At 40.7% G+C, this 27,494-nt stretch overlaps 1 long non-coding RNA gene across 1 annotated transcript in view; it reads left to right on the forward strand.

The window, feature by feature from the left end:
* The window catches only part of LOC122461645, a 47,947-nt gene extending 20,706 nt beyond the window's left edge, over window positions 1–27,241 (forward strand). Inside the window, exons 2-4 of the long non-coding RNA XR_006283715.1 lie at window positions 23,792–23,955; window positions 25,933–26,012; window positions 26,897–27,241. This is a non-coding gene — a long non-coding RNA (uncharacterized LOC122461645). The remainder of the gene's footprint in view (window positions 1–23,791; window positions 23,956–25,932; window positions 26,013–26,896) is intronic.
* The last annotated feature ends 253 nt before the right edge of the window (window positions 27,242–27,494 follow it).

A 27,494-nucleotide genomic window follows, 5' to 3' on the forward strand; every position in this document is an offset into this window, starting at 1 on the left:
CATTGTTACCCATCAGAATTCTTGTTACCCACCTTGAAGTCTCTAAACCGTGATTTGAGGACTTCAATAGCTCAGACATAGGTTAGGGGTTTGTTACAGGAGTGGGTGGGTGAGATTCTGTGGCCTGCGTTGTTCAGGAGGTCAGACTAGATGATGATGATAATGGTCCCTTCTGACCTTAAAGTCTATGATTCTTAAAGTCTATGAATTCCAATAGTTCAAGTGTATTAATTCATTTGAATTGGCTTTTTTTTTAAAGTCAATTTTCCTTGTTTTATACATACATATATACTCAGGGACTTTTATTTTCAAGTATAGGCTTTAATTTGAATACACATGTAGCACAGAAATGCTATTTGCATAAGCTCAGGAATCCGGTCAACCCACTGAATTAGAGGAGGCTCACCACATTCAAATAATTCTATTACCAAAACCGACTATTCAACTACTAGAAAACCAGTCTAAACAACCATACATGTAAAAAGCAGCAGAATTAATTATAGATTTAAAAAAAAAAAGAATATCCCATGACACTGATGTTTTGGATCTGTTATTTGGGTATTCTCAGCCTATTGTCTAATGTATTTCATCCCGGGGGCTGTTTTAGTTAGTTAGTTTTAACGGTCCGTTAAAAGATAAAATTGATGGTGACCGCTATGCAAGCAAATCAGAGCTTTGAGATACCTAAAGACACTGCCCAAACAAAGAGGCCAGACAGGTCCAATATTCATTTAGCAGTCTCTCAGATCCATTTTACCCATCTGTTACTCTTCCTTCTCTAAAGGAGTGTCCCAAACTACCCCTTCAGATGATTGACTGCTTGATGTTCTCAATTAAAACTTCAAGCAACCATTAGTGCTTCCTAGAGCCTCAAAGAACATTGATTAATCAATGTAAAATATGAGCAAATATTAATTGTTACTCATTTTGTATATCTTAGTAAGAATGCAGCTAAGTGCTCATGAAACACTGTGCCATGTTAATATTATTAATGCACAGTTTTAATGGGTGCAATTCAATCTGAGATAAAGGTTTATGCAGTGAGTTCAAAGAGGGATACACATCCCCAAAGTTTCTTGTGCACAACACAACATCATTTTAAAACCTTCTTTGCCTTTATTGATTGATGCTTGGACTTGTCTTGAATGTACAAGGCCAAATTCTGCCCTTGGAATGTGTCAGTAATTTTAATGTTTTTTAAAGGAATATCTTGCAGTATAGATTTTAACTACTACTGGCTGGAAATTTTACAGTGAAACATTTTTTGGTTGGAAAATGCCTATTTATTGAAATAAAAATGTTTTGAGGGAATGTGTTGCCTTCATCGAATCTTTTGATGGAAACCAGGCAGATTTCTAGTATGAAACCTAGAGAGTCATGAACCTAGAAGTCCTGGGAACCCCCAACTTTTGTGACTCTCAGGGCTTCTAGGCTTCCTGTTCCATAGTGGGGAGTCTACCAGCTGTAGAAACCCCAGTTTGAACCAGAGCTATCAGGGATTCCAGGCTCCTGGCTTCTAGGTAACCCACAAGTGGGCAGAAGAAACTTAGGGAGCTCCAGGTGGCTTGGGAAGCCTTATGGACTTCATTTTTAAAAAGAACAGAGTGTTGCTTTGAAAAATGAAAGTTTTGCACCTCCCCCACCCCAAATTCATGGGAAATACTGAAATTGCAGGTTTTGGTTTTGAAGTGAAATGACATTTAACAAAAAAAAATCAGAATTACCAGCAGAAGGGGCATTCTGGGTTCCAACTAGCCCTACTTTTAACCAATTCAGATTCTTACACACACACACACACACACACGACATACTATTTTTCAGTCAGATAAGGTTCAGCAGAGCAAAGCTTAATCTAAAAAAATATATGCTACCTTGAGCTCACTCTCTTCCTTCCCCTGCCCTCCTTTTCTTCTTTCCTGTATTATTTCTATTGTAGAAAGAAACTCTGATATCTCATCTAGTCTTGTCAAGAAAAATCACACAAATATGAAAGATGTATTTCCATGCCAATATATTGCCATCTAGTTATTGTATACTTGTTCATATGACAATATTCCATTGCTGTATTTATTAGAAATGTAATAAAACTTTGCTCATACAAAGATCTTTTTTAATTAGGAGGCTGGATTGTTGCTAAAATTAGCAGTAGCAGCATTTCAGAACATTTTGATAATCAGACATCTGTAAATCTGAGGACTGCCTGTGTACTGGGGGAGGCAATAGCAACTGAAGAAAGGGCCCACTTCTTCTCACCTTTGTGTTAATTAATTTCTGTTTAATGCCATCTAATCCATGGGAGCATTTTGAGTTGTTTTGCATGTTGTTTGCAGACAGGTACAAGTAATTAGTTGTATAAATTCAGCCTGATTTCTTATTTCCTTTATACTGCTTAGTCTAAGTTAAGATATAAAGAATTTATTAGCAAACATGGAGATTTTTTCATGGACAAGAAAATCCTTGCAACCCTGCCACAAACTGCTCAGAATTGGATTCCAGTTTTGTGTTTAACTAAGATAAAGGACACAGTGTGACTATAAGCTACTGAAAATGTCCAAAGGACTGTGTATTTAGTATGATATGTGTTGCTTTCTTGATATAGAATATATAACTGTAAAGAAAACTCAGACTTTTCAAAGTGAGAAGAAATAGAAGTTGAAGCAGCAGGTGCAATTCTCTGTGTGCATTTCTCCAAATGCTATCCCACCCACTACAGCATGACTCTTTCACTCAGGATTGTTTGCAGGATTAATATAACATAACTGTAACTAGGCAAGATCCGTACTGTGTAACACAGGCAGCAAAACCCTGTAACAAACTTTTATTCAAACACCTCAGGGACTTGACTCAAAACTAGATCAGAGCAAATAATTTGTAACAGACAATTTAGTCAACACGTTTGCTTCACTATGGGAAATACCCATAAAGAGATTGTCTCATCTATGTTCATCATTATTCAAAATTATTCAACAAAACTGTCTTCAAATTTTGTTTTGTCTGTGGCTTGGTTTTCAAAATCCAGGCTATGTTGCTTAAGACCAAGGTCCAATTCTCTGGTTTTCCATAGACTTCTTGTGTGACATTGGGAAAGTCAATAAGTCCCACATCATCAAAGGTATTTAGGTACCTAACTCCCATTGAATTTTGTTTCGACTTTCCTACTTAACAGGTGCACTGTGAAGATAAATACACTTTAAAAATTTTTGAGGCCTTTAGATAGTAAGGTAATGGATGACATATTAGCATGTAGGAAACGTAGGTAGATAGAGCATGCCATAGTATTTTTTCTGTCCCATTACTAGATGAGAACTACTGTTGTAAATCAGGGTTTTAGTGTGAATAGAAAATAATTTAAGTTCATTTTCTGAGAATATTTGCGCATGCAAACGTAAAATTAACTTTCTGCAAACATCTGTGCTAGTTAAATGTGAATACACAATGTCTCGTGAAGGTTAACACAAGAGGAGCGGAGCTAGCCAAAGAGAATGAGTTTAAAACTAAGAACTCAGAATTCAGTTTACGTTAGTGGTTCTCAAACTTTTCCATACTGTGACCCCACTCAACAACTAACAACCACAAACCAATGCAATTAAGTGATAGCATTTCATAAATGGAGAAGTGTCTGGGACCCGTAAAGAGACTTTAGACTCTCACCAGAACTCCTGTGTTTTTTATGGTATTTATTATTTTATTCACTCAGTTCTTCTTGAAACTGCAAAACCTTGAGAGAGAATTGGATTTATAAACCATTCCATATAAACCTTAGTTTCCTTTGTAGCTGCTGTATCTCCGACCTGTCCCTGCATAACAACCTCCTCCTCCCCCCAACAACGTTTTTTGGGTGGGTGTGGGGGGGTGCTACATTAACGAATCTTTTTTGGTCTAGCTGGATATTTCTATTATGAACAGGCACAAACACACAGCAAGATTATTTTTCTTCCTACAGCTTTCAGGACAAGAACTTCCATCCCGAAGGCATGATGTTTTCTCCTCACCCACCATTAGCAGGAGCCATGTCTCCCTGTAAGGACCCCATTCCTGTAGTCAGCAATCCATTCCATATTTGTTTAACTGAGGCCCAGGTTTACACAGGCCCTGTGTTGGTAGCTATGCAGTACAAGCTGTGTTACTCAGCCTCAGAGCTAGTGATTCAGAGAGTAACAAAGCGTGTATGTGCACATCCCAAATGAAGAATTCCCGCTGTGTAGCAGCCTGCATGGGTCCTGGAGTGAAGAGCACAAGTTGCAGGAGAGAAGAGTTGGGAGGAGGCACCAGGAAGTTATTCTGTTTGCTAATGGCTGGAATGCTAGCTGCAGTTGCAGCACCTCTGTAAACACTTCCCTTAATAAAGAGCCTGTTTAGTTTAACAAGCATGAATTCTCTCATGTTATTACCCAGCACACTGTACATAAACCAGTCTGTGTTTACTATTCCCAAACCGGTCTCTTCTCCATTTCAGGAAATGTTGTGCTTCCTACCTCCCTATACCTCTTCATGCCCACCACCCAACACAGATAAAATCCTTATGCTGCTGGCATATCACCCTATTTCTCAAGTTACCAGCTCACTGTTAGTCCTTCTCTAAGGGTATGTCTACACTACAAAATTAGGTCAAATTTATAGAAGTCGATTTTTTAGGAAGCGATTTTATAGAGTCGATTGTGTGTGTCCCCACTAAGCACATTAAGCTGGTGGAGTGCATCCACAGTACTGTGGCTAGCATCGACTCCCAGGTAGCTATCCCACAGTTCCCACAATCTCTGCCAAGAATTCTAGGTTAAGGTCCCAATGCCTGATGGGCAAAAACAGTGTCGCAGGTGATTTGGGGTACGTGTCGTCAGTCGCCCCTCCCTTCATGAAAGCAAGGGCAGATAATGGTTTCGCGCCTTTTTTCCGTGTGGACGCCATACGATTTCAGCAGCCAGTGCAGTAGGACTGCTAACCGTCGTCATCGAACCACCACTTCTGCTGCAACTCTGCTCTCCTGCTCTTGTCTCCATAGCAAATTTCTCCATGTTGGCTGTCATGGGCTCCTGCTTCCTCTGCAACTCTGCTCTCCTGCTCTCCTGAATCCACCTCGCAGGCCACCTCGTCAGCCACCGCTTCCACTGCAACTCTGCTTTCCTGCTCTCCTACAGACGCCATACCACGGCAAGCATGGAGCCCTCTCAGATCACTGCGGCAGTTATAAGCAATGTAAACACCTCGCACATTATCCTGCAGCATGCGCAGAACCAGAACCTGCAAAAGCAGGCGAGGAGGTGACGGCAGCACGGTGACGAGAGTGATAAGGACATGGGCACAGACTTCTCTCAAAGTACGGGCCCTGGCAATTTGGACATCCTGGTGGCAATAGTACAGGCTCATGCCATGGAACACCGATTCTGGGCCCGGGAAACAAGCACAGACTGGTGGGATCGCATAGTGTTGCAGGTCTGGGATGATTCCCAGTGGCTGCGAAACTTTCGCATGCATAAGGGCACTTTCATTGAACTTTGTGACTTGCTTTCCCCTGCCCTGAAGCGCAAGAATACCAAGATGGCAGCAGCCCTCACTGTTCACAAGCGAGTGGCGTGGGGGAGGAGGGGAGGACCAAGCCACACTGCACTTCACAACTTATTGAATGCCAGCCTTCTGTTGCTTGGACAGTCCTCGGGGTGGAGAGGTTGGGTGCCTGGAACCCCCCTGTGTTCTTGGGCGTCTGGGTGAGGAGGCTATGGAACTTGCGGAGGAGGGTGGGCGGTTACACAGCAGATGCAGTGGCGGTCTGTGCTCATGCTGCCTTTCCTGCAGCGCAACCATACGCCGGAGCATATCAGTTTGATCCTCCAGTAGCCTCAGCATTGCCTCTGCCTCCTCTCATCACGCTGCTGCCACCTATCATCTTGCTCCTGCCACCTCTCCTCGTGTTCATTTTCTGCTTTCCTGGACTCTGCAATTGTCTGCCTCCACACATTCTGCTGAGCTCTTTCAGTGCGGGAGGACTGCATGAGCTCAGAGAACATTTCATCACAAGTGCATTTTTTTCACCTTCTTATCTGCACTAGCCTCTGGGACGGAGATGATAGGGGAAGCGTTGAAATTCAGCTGAGGGAGGGGAAAAAAGGGAGAGTAGTATTTTAAAAGACACATTTTAGAGAACAATGGGTAGACTCTTTCACGGTGAATGGTTTCAAACAGCAGCGCCCTCCTTTCCCGTACCAAGCACCTGTTGGATTGGCCATTTAAAAGGAGGGGCTGCGGTTTTCGGGTTAATGTGCAGCACAAACCCAACTAAACCCCACTTCCCAATTCTCTGGGATGATCACTTCACCCCTCCTCCCACCGCGTGACTAGTATCAGGGAAGATCCCTGCCAGCCAAACGTGAACAGCTCAGCATGAACGACCCCCCATCCCCATGTGGCTAAAAGCGGGGATTATTTCTTTTCAGCCACAGGCAAACATGTCCCCTTAATAAAATTCCCCTATTTCAACCAGGTGACCATGAATTATATCACTCTCCTGAGGATAACACAGAGAGATAAAGAACGGATGTTGCTTGAATGCCAGCAAACACTGGGACCATACGCTGCTATGCTTTGTTATGCAATGATTCCAGACTACATGCTACTGGCCTGGTGTGGTAAAATGTCCTAGCATGGAGGACAGAATAAGGCTGCCGTCCCCAGAAACTTTTTGCAAAGGCTTTGGGAGTGCATCCAGGAGAGCTTCATTGAGATGTCCCTGGAGGATTTCTGCTCCATCCCCAGACACGTTAACAGACATTTCCAGTAGCTGTACTGGCCACGAATGCATCCCAAGTCTTCAGGGAAAAATTAATCATTAAACCCGCTTGCTTTTAAACCATGTATTATATTTACGAAGGTACAATCAGCAGAGGTGCCCTCTCTGTCTTCAAGGTCCGGGAGCCCGCCTTGGGAGGATATTGGCTCCAGGGTGATAAATAGTTCCTGGCTGTCAGGGAGAACAGTTTCATCCTCCTCCTCATCATCATCTTCCTCGTCCCCAAAATCCTCATCCCTGTTGTGAGACTTCCCCTTAAAGGAGTCCACATACAGGGGTGGGGTAGTGGTAGGGGCACCACCTAGAATTGCATGCATCTCATCATAGAAGCGACTTGTCTGGGGTTCTGACCCGGAGCGGCCGTTTGCCTGTTTGGTTTTTTTGGTAGCCTTGCCTGAGGTCCTTAATTTTCACATGGCACTACTGCGGGCCCCTGTTATAGCCTCTGTCCTTCATGCCCTTGGAGATTTTTTTCAACTATTTTGGCATTTTGTCTTTTGGAATGGAGTTCAGATAGCACGGATTCGTCTCCCCGTACAGCGATCAGATCCAGTACCTCCCATTCGATCCATGCTGGAGCTCTTTTGCGATTCTGGGAGTGCATGGTCACCTCTGCTGATGAGCTCTGCATGGTCATGCCACGCTGGCCAAACAGGAAATGAAATTCAAAAGTTTCCGGTGCTTTTCCTGTGTACCTGGCTAGTGCATCTGAGTTGAAAGTGCTGTCCAGAGCAGTCACAATGGAGCACTCTGGGATAGCTCCTGGAGGCCAACACTGTCAAATTGTGCCCACACTACCGCAAATTCGACCCGGCAATGTCGATTTCAGCACTAATCCCCTTGTTGAGGAGGAGTACAGAAATTGATTTTAAGAGCCCTTTAACTCAACCAAAATGGCTTTGCTGTGTGGACGCGTGCAGGGTTAAATCGATCTATGCTGCTAAATTCGACCTAAACTCGTAGTGTAGACCAGGGCTAACTGAACTTCCTTTCTCCTCCCTTTGTTACCTGGCCTGAGGAGTCAATAAAGAAAAGAGACATGCATACTTTAGGGTTCCATTAGTAAGACTCTCTGACCTAAATTTCTTTGTACTGCATTATACCTGAAGATATAACACAGTGTTCTTATTTTGTTTGTTCAAATTTTTATAAACTGTAATTAAATTAGATATATTCTCTTTAAGGGCCCAATTAAACTAAAGCAAAATGTCAGGCTCTCAGCCTTGTGTGGGTTTTGATGTAGAAGCATCATATATAATATAAAATTTTACTGAACTGAGTCCTAAAGTTGCAATTTTCTCTGCAGAACTATTGTTAGACCAAAGGCTATTTTACAGTCTCATTGTCTTATTCTCTCTGCTGCAGTCAGAAAATAGCTGTTTGATATGTATTTCAAAAGGATTTCAAGAGTTTTGTGCAGACTGGTTTTGTTAGACATGATCTGCAAATGGAATAAGATTTATCATATCGACTCGCTAACTGTAAATGAGGCTCTTTCATTCAGAGGTGAAGAAAAATTTTGGGCATTGTAGAAGCATTTCACATAGGCTATTTTGATATATTTGTTATTCATATTTCAGTGGTGCTAACAAAGCGAACATCATGAACTCTAATGTGTTTGAACTGGTATTAGCTAACAAGGCATAAGAGGATACAGTTTATAAAATTATACAAATTAGACAGCTAGCATCAATAATTTAGCAACTTTATCTTCCAGCAAGAACAATTTTGCTTTCTCTCGTGTACTGCTATAAATGTAAAATAATGGCTTTATATAAAGGCATGTAATCCTTTTATCTTGGATATAGGCTTGGAGAACAGCAGATCTGATATGATATTCTAATATTAAAAGCGATACTAGATAGCCAAATACAAATTCTTGTCATCCTCTGTCCCTGCAAAACAACCATGAAAGATTACCAAGGCTAATTAAGTGTTCATTTTCCCCCTCCGGGATTGTAATAAGCTGTTGTTCTGAATGAATAAAAAGCTCTGTTTATAATGGATGATATTAAGTTATGATCAATATTCATTCAAGATTTAGCATCCGATTTAAAAGAGACTGCTACAATGCTAAAAGGTAAATAATTCATGAAGCAGCCTCTCCTACATGGCTCATAGTCGTGAGAAAGGAAAGGTGTCCATGTTCTTGCAGATGTGTGGATCCTGACTTAAATATTAGTGAGATCAGTTAAACTGTACAATGAGAATCACACATGCAGATTGGCTAGCAGGAAAACTCTTTAATGACATATGTCTTGCCTGCAGTGACTTCAAATATCCTACATGCAGTGAGTGAACAAGAAGTGTGGCACCAATAAGAGCCTGATCCTGCAGCTAATGGAATTGTTCCTAAGAGTTGCAGAACCAAGGCCAACATTTATTGAACTAGAGACTATGGGCCAGATCCTGTTCCTATTGATTCCATTGGCAGCACAGCTGGACCCTCTACTGCAGTATTGTTAGTGCTAATAGAACTTCACCATTTTTAGCTTCTGATTATGATTAAGGATGGCTATGCAGAGAAGGTTCAGGCTTAGCTAGTCATTTAGAGATTCCAAAATATATTTCATGAAATATGTTGAGCTTGTAGAACTTATTTGTAAAACAAGGTTTCCTACTGTAAAAAAATAAGTTACACCGAAATGCAACAATATACTGAAGGACAAAATAAGGATCCACATTTCTTGTGTTACAGATGAGTGATTCAGTACAGTAACAGTGTTTACATTAGGCATATCAGATTAATACAAGGAAGTCTACCAAATTTAGGTAATCCTGTGTTACTACATTTTTAACAGTAATTGTATAAAAACAATTCATTTCAAGGAATGCTGGAAATAAACATGAGACAGAAGAAGCTAAAAGAGAGATAGAAATAAGCTGTATCTGCGTATTACATCTGTACTTATTCAAGCCAATGATGAAGACTATGCTTCAGTAAATATATCCTGTGAGTGGTTTTCAGGTTAGGCAGAATAAGTCCATTTTATATAATGTTATTTCTTCCCCATAATGATAGCTCTGGCAATTTCTCTCTTTCATTCTGTTACTGCAGGGGGATTAAGATACTTCTAATGTCATAAAGATACTTTTTGGACAAGAGTGATGGTTATTAGTAAAAGCATCCTAAAAATAAAGTTATATAAGGGTTGTCAGAATTCAAGCTTAACAGACAAGTTTAGTAGTAGGCAATGATTGGGATATTCAGGGCTTCTCAGCTACTGGCATAGACTCATATCCAGAAGGAAGCAATTTTCTCGCAGGACAAAAGGTACATGGAACAAAGATTCTGGAGAATGTTAAGACCTGCAGCTGGCTGTCAAGTCTGAGGTTAGCTGAATATGGTCTAGTTGGCAGTCCTAAAAATCTTTTATATTTCCCCATTATTTAGCATTAGTCAGATAGTACCAACTGAGAAGGTTAATTCACCAATTTGCCCAATGGCATTTCAGTTTTATTCAGTCAATGTTAGGTTACATTCTGTAATTTGGCTTTATCTGAGGTGGGTGTGAGGGATATTGGAGGGCTCGCGTGCATCCAGTGATAACAGTGCCCATTAAAACATAGTTGTCTAGCTGTGAAACAAAGTCTCCTAGCAGGGAAGTGCTGAGTGTTGTATGTAGGACAGCTTTGAGGAAAGGTCTGATTTGTAACTACAAGGAGGCTTCAGAGTCTGTCATGTCCTCTCTTTTTTTTATGTTACTGCTATCACAATTTTCATTTAATCCTTAGATGAGAAGGAGGAGGTGGAAAAAATTTAAATAAGGGAAGACTCTTTTCAGAATATTCAATAATAATTACATACTGGGGGTAACTGCCTCAGCCCTATTCTGGCCCCTTTATGTCGGAGTGGTGGGGTTGAAGTAACAAAAACATAAGACCCCCATTTATCAGGGGGAGGATTCCTGTGGCAAAAGCACTGTGGAAGACCGTCATAAACCCCAGGGAGTCCCTCAATAGGCCCAGCATATGTTTTCAGGGGAGGAGCTGGGCAGATGATAAGTGTGTCAGTGACATGGCTGCAGGAAGTGCTAGAGAAATTCCAGGCAATGCTGCAACCTGTACGGTTATCTGTTTTACCCTGGGAGCCACCTCCATCTTCCAGAGCATCTCAGGATCAGGAGGGCACATCGGTCCATTTTAAAGCCACATCCCCTGAGGCTGCTAGTTCTGTGCTGCACCTCTGAGAAGCACAGCACAGAATCTCACCATAGATTTTTCTTGAGAAGAGTTTCAAATGAGGGGTGGAGAGGGATAGAGAAGAGCAGATTACAGAAAATTAGGAAGGTAATTTCACATTTGTCCTCACATTTGCTTGCCAAATGTGAACCGTCGACCATTTTTTTCTCTTATAGTAGGGGAAAAAAAGGTAATTTGTTAGGAAGAGGTTACTCAATCAATATATTTATATGTCAGTGTATTTTTAATAAAATATTTTCATGCTGTAATGGCTGGCTCCATGTTTTAATGGTGCACTCTGTCCCAGACCTGCCCTTGCTTTAATGGTGCCCTCTGGCCCAGGTCCAGTGCCCATTGATTCCAATGGTCACTGAACTGGCACCCTTTTCCCAAAGTCCCAGTTCATATTTCCTCAGTTCCCTGGTTTATCCCTCATCAGCATTCCCTGGTTTATCCCCTGGGGCCATGTGGTTACCTTTTACCTTGGTACAGTACCAAAGGTACATTTTCAAGATGAGAGGGAGAACAATGGCTTTCCTGTTCTCTAGAATTGAACCTCTTCTCCCCCTCTGACCATTTTGACTTTATTTAAATGTCTGCTACTCAAACACCTCTTAAATACTTTCTCTTTTTCTTTAGCTAAGTGTCAGTTTCATTCACAGTTGAAAATTTTCCTTCAGATCTGAACTGCTTGAAGACTCTGATTTAAGAATACTGTAAGTGGGATCTCTCTCAACACTCTCCAGTCAGCAACAAAAGAGAGACAAGTACCTGAAGGGTCTGTATTCTACAGACCCCCTGTTCTTCAGAATGGAGCTGGCACTTTTATAGGAAGTCAAACATCTAATTATACTAGGAAGAAGTTGAACCCTGTTCTGACATTGTCTCTTCTGCTCTAATTTATACAAGTTCCTGGGTTTTCTTAAAACAGGCTCTTTCAAAGTATATTAATGCTTATCCTTGTACAGAATCAGTGCTGCAGTACTCTAAGAACAGGACGGATACATGGAACAACATTTATATTCAGGATCATGACCTATCTCATAAAAGGCATCACCAGTGCTTCCTATTTTCATATCTGTAATTAGTTTCTTAAAGGCACAATGTGTCAAAGTTAAGGTGTTCATTCTTCTTGATATTGCATAGTATTACTATGACCTGGAAAGTAAGTTGCTTGGTTACTTCAAATGCAAAGACTTTGGGTGATTGTTGAGGTAGGTCTACTGGGGCTAGTCTTTCAGGTTTTTTCAGAATATAATTCATTGCCTGAAAAAAATAATTGTCTGCTGAAGCCTGGGAATTGGATCTTGGAAAGGTGGGAGACAAGGTTGTTGTTGGCGCAGTCAAACACATGTTCAGAAGAAACCGCTTTGTGTCAGGGAAGTGCGGGATGTAAAGTTATTGCCACAATCCAGGTTCCAAAGCTAAATAAAAGAGGACATAGGAGCATTCTTCTCTTGTCTCTCTTCCTAAACTGAAAGTCAATAGAAGAAACACATTGTGTGTGAAAAGCTTAGTTTGCTGTGTTAAACAGAGAATCCTGTGGACATTATCAGATGGTAGTTTGCTTTTTATAAAATCAGTTTGATTGTATGAGTGAGTGAAGATGAGTGAAGGAAGAATTTCACAGCACCTCAAGGACAGTGCTTGTGAATTTTTTTTAATGTGTTTGAATCAGACCTTGAAATTCCGACTGAAGTAGAACTAGTATTGACTTCAGTGTCCTGGTATTGTGAAGGGTAATAAGCCTGCGGTCTGTGCATGTAACAGAGTGGCTTGCCCCATTGGCTGGAGAGCCTTCCCGCTAAGGCAAACCTGATTATGGAATGAGTCACAGCTGAGGGAAATTTAGGCAATTCCCTATAAAGAAGGTAGAGCTGTGAGGATTGGATGGCAGGTCAGAGTGGGAGAGAAGAGCCTTGGGGGGGTGAGAGAAAATTCCAGAGCAAAGTATGGACTTTAGTTTGGGACTGTGGGTTGCTGTAAAATGGTTCTGGTATTAAAGGAGTCCAGGCAGGGGCACTGGTAACCAGAGAAAGCCTCTGCGAGTTCTTAAAGAGTCCTGAAGAGAGAATAAGACAGAGATGTGGGGAGAGTCTGCAGACACACTGCTAGTCAGGAGAGGGTGTTCACTACGCAGACGGTACTGTTATAGTCAGAAGAGACCATCTCCGCCTCTTTTGGCAAAATGTTAATATGTGGCCTACCATCTCTGTTCACAGTTAAAATCACTTGAATTACTTGTTAATAGTTAAAACAGATAACTATGAAATGGGTACAGTTATAGAAAACTCGTACCTTAAAATAATAATGGAAATTTCCACTTTGCAAATACAGAAACTCTCTATTAAAATACCAAATCTCTCTGGTGCTCTCATCATAATGTCCATATTTGACTTCCCCACCTCAATTTCAATCTTGCCTGTATGCTAATTTTCTGGGAAAAGGCAAATATAATTCACCTCTTCTGCAGTCTGTTGTAGCAATGAGAATAAATGACTGTACACTGATAATGCTTATATGGCACTTAGCTTTAAGTACCACCATTTAAATATTAGTGCATATATTCATGAAGGAATTAATTGAGGAAGAGTTGTCTGAAAGAAAAGTAGCAGTTGGTAAACTGGGGGTAAAATTTTTATGTTGAAGCCCAGTGTCCTGCTACAAACCTAAAGGGAGAGTCTGAGGGCAATTAAGCACAGGGAATTTTCTGAATGTATCAGTCTCAGAAATACCTGTGTGATTTATTTGTGTGCAGTGGTGATGCACTGTGAATATTCCCCAAACTATTCAAGAGCCCCCAAATTTGTGTTAGAGTTTTAATGGCTGAATAATGGGTCGTGGTATTGATCATGGAAGGAACAATCTCATGGCATGGTGCAGAGTGAATTCTCCTCCCTCTGCAACCAAAAAGGTGGGTTGGAAGGGGCTATGCCGCATCCTCTACGGAAGCCAGATAGAGAAGGGATGAGATCTCCATCCTGAACCAACCTGCCATGTAGTGGTAGGACAGAAAGCTTGACCTAGGAACAAAAGGAAAAAAAAACTGGTTTGGAGAAGAGAGCCATGGAAAGAAATGATATTCTCTAGGGAGTCAGAGCAAGCCACTCACACCATCCAAAAACCCCACAGACAGAGTTGGACCTAGTGGAAGGTTTGTGGTTATATAAAAAGAGTTAGCATGGTGGGGTCAAAAATATTTTGGATAATTAGAATGAGGTTTGCAGACACATCTAATCATTTCTGAACTTTTCCCCAAATGAACCTGTACTGAGAAAATTTTGAGGTTATACCTTTTCTTGTAAATAGTCATTTTCATGGATTTTACTTTTTTTTACCTTCATGGAAATGGGTACCCTCAGCTGATGTCCCTCACTGCCATGCTATTACAAAGATTTCAAAAATATAAAACTGTAAAATCATGAAAACGAATGACAATGGATCAGCACATTCTAGTGTATCTATACCAAACAATACAACTGTATCTCCCTCTACCTTATATTAAGGGGTATATACATTATTGGATTCAAAGATCTTACATTAACAATATTTCTAAAGTATGAAGAGGTTTATTATTGTTTCAGAAAGACATTTTCAAGGTTAGTGTTTTACGTACCTGATGTTTGCAATATACTGCAGCTATTTGTGTAGTCTCTGTTCCACTCCAAGGCAGACAAATAGGTTTTTAAACACATTTTTATCAAATCCTATACTTGAATGCTATTTTCTCTAGAAGTGAAGTCCACCTCTATGCAGAGGTCTAGGATAAGCCCATGTATCACTCAAATCACATTTAAGCCCTCCAGTCTTCTTCTTCACCTGTCTCTCTTTTACTTCTTTGTACCCTTTATTACCTTAGTCCCCTATGGGCCAAGTCAGAGTTCTTCCAGCCTATTAGCCAGATTTCCCAGGGCAGACAAATCTCTAGCCACTATCTCCCTCCAACCAAATGCTCCCCATAGCTTCATTACCACTGGTCAGGTTCACCCCAACAACCCAGTTTCTTCTCCTCGTTTGACTCAAGCCAGTGGGTTCCTATCAGCTAGATAGAGTTTTGCCCCTTCTTCAGGTCAGCCAGATCTGCGTCAAGCAAGAGGCTCCATTAGACTCTGTCAAGAAGGGTTTTCTTTTCTTTTCACCTCCTAGCTGAAGTAGCATTAGTGTTTTGTATCATACAGTTCCCTGAGTTATGATATGCCTAGCGGTATAAAAAATTATGGTAAAAGAGGAAAAAATAATTAACTTTTTTTATCAAGTTATTTCTGCAGTTATTTGGTGAGTTTGATCTGAACTATGTTGTCACACTGAAGTAATGAGTGCCTGCAAATCAAGCATTTTGCTATATGACAGGTTTAAAAAATGAGCTCTAAGATTTTGTCATATCTCCATCTATAATGTATGATGAACTGCATTTCCTGCATCTAATGTAGATTAAATTTTTAGGTACTCCTTAGAGCATTTACTGCATTCTCACTTCTGCTGTGCCACAATCTTGAATCTATATGTCACCCCTCGCCCATTAAGCCAGGGGTTCTCAAACTGCATTGCACCATGACCCCCTTCTGACAAAAAAAATTACTACAGGACCCCAGGAGGTGGGCCAGAAGCCTGAGCCTGCCCGAGCCCCACTGCCCTGGGTGGTGGGGGCAAAAGCCCAAGTCCCACTGCCTTGGGTGTGGGAAGCCAAAGCCCAAGCGCTTCAGCCCCAGGCAGGGGGGCTGTTACCTGAGCCCCACCACCCAGGGCTGAAGCCCTCAGGCTTCAACCCCAGGCGGTTGGGCTCGGGCTTTGATTCTGGCTTTGGGGTCCGGACCCACAGTTTGAGAACCGTTGCACTAAGCAGTAGTAGCTGGTGTCTGAGGGGCAGGATTCTTAAGCTAGAATGGTAGTGACTTCAGGCACTGTCTGTCTCTGTCAATGGGATTCAATATAACCAGGACCTGGTATTATTGGATAATGTCTCTAGCTCTCATGCGGACACATACCAATGGGTGTCACTCTTCCTCCAGGAAGACTTTTAATACACAATATAATTAACAAACGGCTCTAAGAACTTAATGAATCAGTCAGCATACATACTGCACAGTAAGAATTCCTAGCACAAGGCAGTGTGTGTGTTTGTGGGGGCGGGAGGAGTGAAGATTAGAACAAAAGGAGACAAAGGAATGGTTGTGTAAAGCAAGCAGAGAATCAGTCTTACCAAGCAAACAGTAAAACTGAGAGTACATTTTTGGAGGTCTATTCACTCAGATCCCTGAGGCCTAAGAAGGCTACCCTCGTAATCATGCTTGAAAATGCAAATACAGCTAAGGGTTCTTAGAACCCTGCTTTTCTCCGTGTTCAGTTCTGGCAGACACATGTAGTCAGTCGACATGGGAAGCATCTTTAAACAATATGAGATTTCCATATGAAATGGAAATAGCAAACGCTCAGATTTTTATAAATGCAGTCTAACACAGAATTCCTAAATAGAGTTTCAGGCTGTTTGACAGGGTCCTCTACACAGTAAGGTCCCGTTGGCCAGGCTCTCCATCTGCTCAGGGCTCTGTAGACACATGGTTTCAGGGTCATGTCCTCGGATACTGACAAAAGCAGCTACAGTACATGTGGGGATCATCTAAGTGTTTCAGGAAGAGTGGCAACTCAAACCCTGCTGTGAGCTGATATCTTCCCACAACACTTAATAGCTCTGAGTGTCTAAGCAATGACATTTCTTCAGAGGAGGTCAGGCCAAATTTCCATGGATGGAACAGTAGATCAGCTAGCGATTTCCAAAGGTGGTTGGTGCTGTGGGACCATTTATAATCTTTTCTTTCTTTGCTCTCCCCTTCTTGGGGATAGCATGCTGGCTGGAAGAGAAGCAGGATGAAAGCAAGAAGCTTCAGAGAGCTCTTTGCTCCCTCCAAAATCCAAATCTGTTTTGCTGTGTGCTTCCTTCTCTCTCACCCCTTCAACTGCTTCCTTCAGAGGAGGAGCAATAGGCTTGCAAAGAGCATACGTTTCCACTTTTTGCAGATACTTTGTACTTGTACACAGGTCTTTGCTTCTTAGTTCAGCACTGAAAAGACTCTCTCTCTCACAGGACAAGGAATGATCCCAAGTGGGCTACATATATAAATGACTCCAAATTGGTTTTATTATACCTTCAAAAAAATGTAGACACCATTTGTATACACTGAGTGAAACTGGTGTTGAAAATTAAGGTTTTTGGAAAGGATGTGTAACTCAGTAGCACATTCTAGCATTCTTAAAAAAAGCCAAATGTATCTTGTGTTGGCAACAATCATCCTTCTAGTATCTGCTGAATATCCACCACCTGAAATCAGGGAATTTTTGCAAGTGGAATTGATTTAGCTTTTTTATTTTTATTTTTATGAAAAGTTAAGTATTAAAACTACTATATTTAGTTGTATTTTCTTTCTTATTCATCTTCCTTCCCCAGCCTTTCTTTCCCATTCCCTCCAGAAAGCTTCTAATATTAGTTAATCTGCAAAATGGTAGAAGATAAACGTCTCCTAAATATATTGGGCATATGTCTTATGGCAGCATAGCTATTTTGCCATAACCTTTACTGGAGACACAGACTACCCCAGCAGAGTTTTTCAACCTCCCCAGATGGTGCTAGCTATGTTATCAGAAGTCCTCTTCAGTGCCATGGGTGCATCCACCCTGAGGCTTTTGTCATCATAACTATGTTAGTCAAGAGTGTAGGTATTTTACACCCCTGCCCTGACATAGCTATGGCAATCTATGTTTTAAGTGTACACCAAACATATGTTAAGGCACCCAACCAGAAATCCTGCTGGAGACAAACTCCAGTTCTTTACCTGTTTCTATTATTTAAAAATTAGGCTTGAAAAGCACTGCAGAAAAAGGGAGTGAATTTACAAATGTTGGGCCTAGTCCTGCCACCCTTATGACAATTTCCTGCAATATCTTTGGGACAACATCCTGTTTTAAGTTTATGTATCAATGTGAGCCAGGGACTATATGTAATTCCATGGGGGAGGGTGACCATGTCTCCTTCAGGAGTGAGGAACAGTGGAGGTGATAAGTCAAATCCACCAAGATTGTAACATCTCCAGAGAGTGACCACCTCACTGAGAGGCTCACCTATATTAATTCAAACTGCATTATCTGGAGACCAACAGGCAAAAGACGGAGTTTTGGATAAACAGTCAGAGTTTAAACTGACTCAGGGCCTTCTTTCTGATCCCACAAATATTCAGGACCTTCTGTCCGGGGTGAAGGGTGGGGGTGCAGGAGAGCAGTCCTTCCTGGGAAGGGTTGGAAATACTTTGGCCCATTGTGTCTCTGCAAGACTCATTGTTGACCTCTGGTAAGCTTTATCATGTGTATAGGAACTTTTATTCTTTGAGTTTTTTTGTAATGTTTTCACGTTAAAAATGTGCTTGCTTAGAAAGGACTGTGTAGTCACTTATAGATGGTAATTATGTTGTTCATAGCCTTTGAAGAGAAAGTAAAGTGCAGATGATGGTCTGTTTAGGCAGTATGGCTTGCTGCAAACATCACAGTATAGGCAGGGAATTCTGCATTCTGGAAAAACCATGGTCAGGGGAGAGAGAGAGAGAGAGAGGTCTTTGCCCAAGGAAGTTGATGGTTGAGGAGCTGGGAGTGTAGAGTGGGAGTCCTTGGTGGGCCATCAAGGGGAATACAGATATACTTGCTTTGAACTGGGATAACACAGTAAAACAGGTTTGGGGGAAAAAAAGAATCCCAGTGACCTTATCTTACACATGCCTCTTAGTTGCTTGTCTACTGTTTCTATTTCCTATTGTATGCCCCCTAAATGCTTAAATGGTGTAAGAATTTTTCACTACTTGATCACTGACAGCCAATATGCAACATGTACATTCTTTACCTAACCAGTAAATTTCACCTATTGTTTGGAGAAAAGTTCACTTTTTGGTAACTGAAACCAATGCAGAAATGTTGACATTTAATTCAAATAAACAGTTCCAAACTGTAATTGTCTACAGTTCTCCTAGAGCTCCTAAAATTTTGCAGCATATGCTGATTCACCCATTATTATTTCAGTTAAAATTAATTTAATTTAATAAGTCAATGAAATTAAAGAGCTTTTCTAGCAGCTGGCCCCGTTACAAATAAAGGTCAATGCTCAGTGTTGACACAACCAGTCAGTACTTGGTTTACAGGTCTTGATCATGTTGAAAATAAGCACAAGAATTATGTGTCTTCATTATGCAGCAGAAGCACGGACTTAAAAATAGGCTACATGAAAACAAAAGGATAAAACATATGCACTGTCACATGCAAACAAGAGGCCATCAGCAGTTTCCAGTTTAAATACTTTTCCTTATTTTTAACTGTATTTGCATGTTCAAATACTGACCTGTCCTTTCTTGTTTACTGTTTAGTGTTTACAGGTTTTACATAGTAACGATGCAATTCAATTACTTTTGAAGATTATTAAAGCAATAGTCAGGATCCTTTAAAAAGCAAACAACAAAACCATGAAACAGCTATTTCAGTGGAATCCTGACTGGAACATGAGCTTACTCTGTAAGAAAAAACTTTCGTCCTCAAGCAACCACTATACTTATTTAACTGAAGAAAAGAGTAATCCCCAGTTGGTCTTTTATCACTTCAGAATCGAAAGGTAACCAAAGTGAAGATTTACTGAAGTGAAACTTTTCCCATGTGCCTAAACACAAACGTAGCACACACATTTTTCATTTAAAAATATTGTGTGTGTCAGTATGTGACAACAGCCTCAGCTAGAAGGTGTGTGGAAAGATCTGCTCTGAAGTGGCAGGTCTGCCAGCCTGGGAGAGAGTGTCACACGTGCTTCCCTCCACCCCGGCCAGCTCCAGGAGAGGACATTCCCTCCCACCCTTTTCAGGAAGTCTAGCACCTCTGGCAGTGGCAGTGGCCGTCACTCCTCTGGCAGTGCTGTCACAGCAGTTAAACTCCTGACCCACTGAAGCCAAAGGTGAAACTTTCATTGACTTCGGTTGGGCCCAGATTTCGCCCACCAAGTCTATATTGTAAGTGGGTCCTGTGTCCCCTTTATGCACCTTCATGAGGCCAGACACAATCTGGCCCTTTATCGGGTGCTCAGACAAAGCGCCAGATTGACAGTACTAGAAACTGAAACTCTCCTTTTAGCCACAGAAGAGCTGGTGCTGCTCTCACTTAAGCCAAAGGGAGCTTTTTTTCCAGTGATTTCAGTGAAAGAAGGTGTGGGCCCAGGACAGACACAAGCAGGCTGACAATCTATACAAAGCGACGAGTCTTCCATTGCTGCACAGCGGGTTAGCTGAGAACTGACACTAATGCAAATTTGAAGTCATTTGCATCAACAGGCAAATATAATTCTACATTGATTTATACTGCACCTGTTCCCCTGTACTACTGCTCTGTATGACACAAATCACTAATACTAATACCAAAACCTAACAATAATGCTAATTTCGCAGTCAGAGAAATAAGCCCTGAAAGAGTTTAAAATTTAAGTGCAGCATGCTATAAAGACTTTTATAGTAAACATATTGATCAATTATAAAAGAAAATGGTAAGTGGCTTGTACAGCAATTATGAGAAAAATCCAGCCACTAGTACAAATAGATTTAAAATAAGTAAATAGAAATAACAATAGTAAAATCAAAGTAAGCAGGAAATGGCTTCATGCAACTTCCAAAGTGGCAAAATTTTTGGAGGTGGGGTGTTATTCTTGAAATATGTCTGCAGAGATCCACTTCATATTGTGGTCTGTGTCCTTCTAGGAGCACATGTAAATTGAATTTCTACTTTGAACACTTGCCATTTTTCACCACTGGAAGATTGCAAAACCCCAATCAATTAAACAAAATTCTCAAAGCATGAACCAGAAGTAGAAAGAGAGAAACACAGTTCTTAAACTAGTATTTTGTTTCCAGCTCTTCAAGAAGTTACGTTAACCCATAGAAGTTAGGAGTCTTTTGTTCAAGACTCAGACACAGTCAAAAGCTACATAGACTAAGGCCAGCCACTGACCCCACACTGTTTTTTCACCAGTCTAACTGCATTGAAGTTATGCCTTTGCCTCCTCCCGACCCCCTTGAGGCACAAAGTTCCCCTGGAAGAGTAGGGATCAGTCCATTTGCTCCCTTGAATGCAAGGATTGTAATTCTGCCTCGCCTTCATGTCACACAAACGGAAGGGAAGATCCTTGCACCCACACATGCTGCTCACCCATAGAGAGTACAGGGAAATAAAAAGAAGAAACCTCAACTTATAAATACAAAATAAATGTTTAAACCTTGACAAAAGAAGCTTATCCACAGCATTCCCACTGAATTTACTATCAGCAAAATATTTTTCTCAGCCACTTACTGAGTAGTTTCCAACTACAAGAAGTCAATTTAAAATAAAAACAAAACAAAACATGAGTATAGGCTGAAAACTTCAACTAATAGTATCACCCTATTTGGGTTGTGGGGGGTTCCAACAAGATTTTGTTTTGCTATGTTTGTCTTAAAGTTTTTAATAATATTTCTATGTTGTGGGCCTCTTACATTTCTACTGGCTGAAAGGTGCTGAAAGATACGTTTTCAGAACGGTCTGTGAAACCTATTATTTAATTGTGCATGTCTGTCTGGTATTCATATACTTATATTCTAGACATGGACTAGGGTGATCGCTTTGATCATTTTCATCTACTTTCTCTTTTTTTTTAAGAAAACCAATCTTCTTTAAGTAAGCACAGAGACTGCAGAAAGTTAAGTAAGCACAGAGACTGCAGAAAGTAAAGATGTTATCTGCATATTTTTTAAGACCTGATTCTGATCTGATTTTATATTGCTGTAATTCCACTAACACCAGTGCAGTTACTCCTAATTCACACTAGCATAACTGAGATGAGAATCAGGGCTTTACAGGGGTTTTGGATGACAAAATGTCAGTCTAAATACAGTAGAATATTCTCAATTCACTGTATGTCAGCACCTCTATCTGTGCTCCCCTTAGACTGTATGGTGACCAGTAGAGAGTGACCACTGAATATGTTAAGTCTAGAGTAGAGCAGAGGAAGCTATCTTTTTGAATTTGGCTTCAGTTTCCAATGCAATTAAGCTTTTTTTGGTAGAAATTATACATTGGATATAGTCTTAACTCAGGTGTATATTTTTTTTTGCAATTGAACATTTCAGCTTAAACATTACCCTTTACAAAGTTTTAGATATGCTCATATATGAATGGGTAACATCTGAGATCATACCTATGAAGCATTTTTGCAGAAACTAGCATCTTTCAGAGCTGCTCCTTGCCTGTACCCTTTGGCCGTGGAACCACTGAACACTCTCTGACAACATACAATAATACAAATCTCCCAGGTATGAAAGTCTAAAATATACTAAACACTCTGTGTTAGCAGTGTGATTCTGGCCCTATCTAACCTACAACTGTCACTACCGCATTTTTGGTTTTACAATAAATTAGGAGAGATCAGAGATCATGATGGTATTAAGACTTAAGTATTCTCTGTGAACATTGTATCATTCCTGGAAACAGGTCACACTGACGTACTGAGATATTTGGCTCACATTTATCACCATAATTTATGGTCTCTGAAAACATTCTTCTCCTCCAAACGGTGTGATGGGAAGGCCTGGGGAGGTGTAAATATATATATATATAAGTTCCCACTGTGAGAGAAAAGTACATTAACCATTAGCACTAGCTCAAAAGTCAATTTCTTGCTCAGTATGATGCCCTCACTATGTTCGTACTTGACTGTAATAAACATTAAGCCTTTTCAGTGTAGGGGGGTAATTGAACCTCTCCAACTTGCATGTGTCCTGCACTGCTTTTAATTTCCACCAGCCTCTACAACTGAAATAGGCTGAAGTGGAACCCTGGATATTATGGTTACAGTAAAAATTGTCTTCCCATATCCTTCTATCTTGACATTTTCCAACACATAAAAAGAGAAGACTAAATATATAAGATCATAAATAACATGGGGTTGACTTCCAAATCATTGTGAACCAATCCACACTGGATTCTGTACACCTTGCTGAAGTTTCAAACCATTATCATTTGCAAGGTATTACTTAAAAAGTTAGAGAATGTGATTTGAAAAATGGTATTATTAAATAATTAGGACAGTGTTCATATGCACAAGGCTATATTGTAGGTATTAAGCCGCAGCTGGCCTTGGGTGGGTAAGGAGGGATTGTACATGAGCAGAGAGATCCCCAGCAGCATTCTATCTGACTCAGCCAGAATGTCTCTGTAAGCGTATCTCTTTATAGGATGCAGAGTATGCTCCCACTCACCACGCCATTTCAGCTATGCTGGCTCATGTGGATGGTGTGGGGCCATGAACCTGCTTAATGGGAAGTCTAGCACCATTATAAAGACACTAGACTAAAAAATCCTTCTGCTCTGCACAGGGATTATGATAGGTCCCTGCACAGATCCTTATGTGCCATCACTACCCTTGCACACTTGTGCAGGGCCAGCCAGAGTTTGACCCCTCAAGTAGGACTTGTGTTTCCCTTTAAAGATAGTCAGCTCTGGAGGAGTTTTACAATCCACTTCTTGTGTATTTAATTCACAGTTTGTATTCAGAGCATGCAAACTTGATTAATTAGCAATGCAATTCAGAAGGGTATAGACAATGTGCATATACTATGTGTCCATGGGAGGATGGTATGGCTTTGTGTTCCATGCTAGCTTGGGGGTTGTATGTCCCAAATACGGTAGTTTATCAGCTCTACTTCACAGGTGCACATTGACGTTATCTAATAGTCAAGCTGGGAATCTCCAAGCTAAAATTGCTGACTTGTAGTTTTTTGTTTCTAGGTTTCTCCACCTCACCTCTGAATAGAGAGCCATCAACACATAGATCATGTGCAGTAAAATTGACATCTGAGAGAAGAGCAAAATACAGACAGCATTCCTAATCCCTTAGAAGCTTGTGAAATTACTGTCTGAAACCTATGATGAGAATGGGATAATTTGTGAAGGTATTTATTTTTATGACATTTTCTTTCCTTATTATGTGTTATGAAAATGAGTCATCAGAATGTTAATATCCACTACACAGAATAAGCAAAGGTAGTTTTAGATCCCACTTTATTTATTTAAACTATCTTTCAGTTTTATGCCCTAGCCATTCTTCCAGCTCCCTGTAGGCTATTAAGGTTGTTACCGAACGGTTGTTTATCTGCTAAGCTCTGAGTAGTCAGAATTAAGATGACAGCCTGTACATAAAATCATTTCTCCCATGTAGCCTATCAGCCCAGTAAAATAATGGTTATCCTCACCACACTGAGATGTGACCTCACTTGGTCAACTAGTGTGTTGCATGTCTCAGCCATATTGTCTATCTAATTCAGATCGTTAGTGCCTTGGAGCATTGGTTATGTTTCCTTCTGCCTTGGAGTGAGCATACGGATGGTTCTCATGGAGGGCCTTATTCTGCCATCTTTATCTATGCTGTGATATACTTAGGCTCAAATCATCCCTTGTTGCAGTAAAACCAGGAAGACAGAGCTCTGGGGATGAAAATCCCCACAAGGAGCCTGACTTAGAGATCCCCCTGATTTATCTGTCAGAGGGAGCTGAACTCCCAACTGCAAAAGAGGATGTGGGGCCCTCCCCCAAACCTGGAGGGTCCTCTATGAGGCCATCCATGTGGAAACCCTTTGCCTCCACACGCATCCAGTAGAGTTTTGTTTCCCCGGATTGCAGCTGCATCTGGGATCACTGGAAAAATTAACATGGCTTTTGGCTGCATCCTCCTTTCTGTAGAAATCTGTGTGGGGCTGGAGAAGGGACTGTGTGTATGCCTCCTAACACTGCCCCTGAACTGCCTACTCTTTCCATCAGCCTTCTCCCAGGCTAGATACTAGATCTATGGTGGATAGGGTGACCAGACAGCAAATGTGAAAAATTGGGACAGGGGTGGGGAGCAATAGGAGCCTATATAAGAAAAAGACATAAAAATCGGGATTGTCCCTATAAAATCAGGACATCTGGTCACACTAATGGTCGAGCCTTCAGGGAGTCTGGAGAAGTGGGCACAATTCCATGTTGGTTATAGCCCCTACTACCTGGGAGACCTACAATGAGTTGAACTGGGAGGGATTATCTGAATTAATGAAATCTGTCAGACTACTTGCAGACAAAGGTACTATTCAGCATGAGTAAAGGTGTCAGAATTAAGTCTTAAACAAAAAAATACCTAAAAATGCACTTATCTTATTGAAAATAAAGTTCTCCGGAAGTATGTATTTCTGTAAGGGCAGCTCCTATCCATCACAGCATATGCACAATATGTGTATATGAAAGTGTGCTACACTGTAAGGTATATAATGTAGACCACAAGTTTCTCCTGAGGCAGACCAGAACTGTAAGCCACTGCCTTAGCAAGAGTGAGCATTGCTGGAGATTAGACTGTCCGTTTCACCAGCCAACTCTTTGAGACTCTGCCTCTCATATCTGCAAGGAAAGGTTAACAATCAGTGAACCCAATTTCTGAGTTTCCCAGAGATGTCTCTCTGTAGTGTCCACTGGCCACTCACAGAAATTAAGTTAATTGCCTCCAAAGAGACAATATACACACCAGTCAGTTGGTTTAAATGAGGATTCACACTTTATTCAATGTATGCATCCGATGAAGTGAGCTGTAGCTCACGAAAACTCATGCTCAAATAAATTGGTTAGTCTCTAAGGTGCCACAAGTACTCCTTTTCTTTTTGCGAATACAGACTAACACGGCTGTTACTCTGAAACTTTATTCAATGTAACAGCAGTGAGAGGGTTTTTTTTAATAAAACAATAAAAAGTTTATTAATAAAGAACATAGATTTAAGTGATACCAGGCAAGAATAAAAGAGCTAGAAAAGTGTCACAAACTAAAAAAAAAAAACAGGTTTTCTAGTACCTTAAACTTAATTCTAGCAACCTATATCTTTGCCTAAAGAGTTTCTCACTTACAGCAGATGATAAGCAGCTCCTGCTCTTCAGGCCAAGAGGATCCACTGTTCACAGGCTCAGAGGGTGCCGTTCTCCAGGTCCCGTAAGTGACAGATCACTAGAATGTCTTTTTGCTCCCATTATATCTTCTGAAGTCCATTGTCTCTGCCTCAAGACCTAGGAAAACTTACTGGGGGTGCAGACTGTCCCACAGTGTGCTCACTATGTTGTTTCCTCCACCATTTGTTAGCTTGGTTGGTTTGTTTACCTGATATGTAAATGTATTTTCATTGACCTCTGACTGTAATCCAGACAGGTAATTCCATATTCCTTTGTCTGGTGCAGGCTTGAGGTATTCACTGCCTCCAAAACACATTTTAAAAACATATTTCCAGCATACACATACATAACTCTTTAAACCAAACCCATACATACATAACAAAATGATATACCTGACCAGTGTGTCACCAGTTTACTTATGCCATTTTACAAGATACTTTCTGAACACCTATTATGACAACAATGTTTTGGGGGCAGTGAGTGTGTAGGCCTGATATGAGTTACAGTATAATGAGCCCTCTGCCAGCAGGCATTGAGAGGCTTTTAAGGTCACATAGATACTCCTAAACAGGAAGGTAGTGTTACTTTCTAAAGCTGGGCTAATTTCTCTTTGGCAAGAAATAAAGCATGAGTTGTGATTGTCAGCAGTGAAAAATTATCACTGCTGCTAATGAAGCTTAGACTATGTCAGACAGTTTCCGTGTTGCGTGTTTGTCATAAGTAAATGATTCCATCTATCTCTGCATGTGCATGGAGCGGAGAATAGGATTTCTGTACACTCCTGAAATGGACTCTGCACATGGTCTGAGAGGCTATGCTAACCCATTTAATGTCTGTTTCACAAACTGGGCAAAAAATGGAGAAACATTATTTTTGTCTAATTTAAGGTGGTCGCATTTCATTAGGGATTATCCTCTTTATTTCTAGGGAATCGGAAAATCAACCTGATGTAACTTTTTTCTTTGAAAAGAGAGAAAGATGAGAGTGAATCAGTCCAGCTCTGTCTTCTTCTGGATTTGGAAAAAGCCCTAGTTTGTGAAACTGAGATTGGACAAGTAGTTAACTAATGGAATCAATTAATAAACATGATAGAAGTAATTATTTGATGATCCTCATGTGAAAGTGTATATTTAAAACATCATCTCTTCTCTAATATTTTGTTTATTTCTCTGGGAATATAACTTTAATCATAAAACTTCTTATGAAAGGAAATAGCTGTCTCTGATGAATTGGTGGACATATGATATACTGCAGTTTATGTTAGCATAATATTTTGGTCAAAATGTTAAGGATAAATTTGCAGAGCTGTAAATCAGGATTCAATTACCCATCTATAATGAATTTTCTTGTCTAATAAAAGAGGGTTTCTCCCAGCCCTTCCCCCCCCTCCCCCCACACATTTGGGATAAATAGAGAACAATGGTAAAACTGGATATAGCATAGTTTTGCCTTTGAGTTACGATATTTAATTATATCCTTTGCAGGCCAGTGGATTCAGCGTATGACTTAAATAGCTAATAGAGAT

The sequence above is a fragment of the Chelonia mydas genome, chromosome 9, assembly GCF_015237465.2.
Source record: "Chelonia mydas isolate rCheMyd1 chromosome 9, rCheMyd1.pri.v2, whole genome shotgun sequence".
In the NCBI taxonomy this organism is placed as follows: Eukaryota; Metazoa; Chordata; order Testudines; family Cheloniidae; genus Chelonia; species Chelonia mydas.